The sequence below is a fragment of the Mus caroli genome, unplaced genomic scaffold, assembly GCF_978045245.1.
Source record: "Mus caroli unplaced genomic scaffold, Mus_caroli_1 scaffold_11, whole genome shotgun sequence".
NCBI lineage: Eukaryota > Metazoa > Chordata > Mammalia > Rodentia > Muridae > Mus > Mus caroli.
The window spans coordinates 91,445,414-91,446,167 of record NW_028227266.1 but is presented as its reverse complement, the minus strand read 5'-3'; the positions used below and the strand labels follow the sequence as shown (position 1 = coordinate 91,446,167).

At 45.4% G+C, this 754-nt stretch overlaps 1 non-coding gene across 1 annotated transcript; it reads left to right on the top strand.

Annotated features, from left to right (window-relative positions):
- Nucleotides 1-266: 266 nt before the first annotated feature.
- On the top strand, nucleotides 267-397 carry LOC115032048 (small nucleolar RNA SNORA17). The gene has a single exon (XR_003837695.1). It is a non-coding gene; the product is annotated as a small nucleolar RNA SNORA17 (small nucleolar RNA).
- Nucleotides 398-754: the final 357 nt, after the last annotated feature.

Genomic DNA, 754 nt, shown 5'->3' with positions numbered 1-754 from the left:
CCACAACATCTTAGTAAACTTAAAGAGAATAGCAATAAATGTCTGAGTGATGCCCAAGAAAACAGGAACATAAAGATAAATGAACTGATGACGATTCAGGATTTGCAAACTGATTTCAATAAAGAGAGAGAATTATTGAAGAGAGCTCAAGCCACATTAAGATGAAATTGAAAAAAAAATCCAATAACACATTTAGAAAACTTGGTGGAATGCTTTACAGGCAGAATGGTTCAAGATAAATTGTCAAGACTAAAGCATAAAATATGACTGCCCTAGAGGCATGGCAGGTGTGGCTGCTGTGTCACATGTGTTTCAGTAGATGGCAGAGAGGAAAGAGACTATGCCTACACTCTGTGTTCTGACCTGTCAACATCAGAATGATTAGAAGCCAAAGTTCCCTGAGACTATCATCAGTCCAGCACCACACAGATCCAGACAGACCACCTAGACAGGTTCCTGGGGCAGGGGAGCTAGCTAGAGACTAAAAGGACCATGACTGCTACCACAGGCCCCAGGTGGGAGTAAGCCCAAGATAGATGACTCTTCCAATGTGGAGAGCCGTGCCGCGAGCAATCGCTGTGGAGAGCTGTGCGTGTGCTGCGAGCAATCGCCATTATAAGATGGCGCTGGCCTCCGCTGTGACTAACTAGTAAACAAGCCTTGTGCGCAAGTGCGAGAGTGAACTCACTTCTAGTCACTGCCCATTCTCGGGGTATAATAGTGGGGTGCAAGCAACGAATCAGGAGTTGTCACG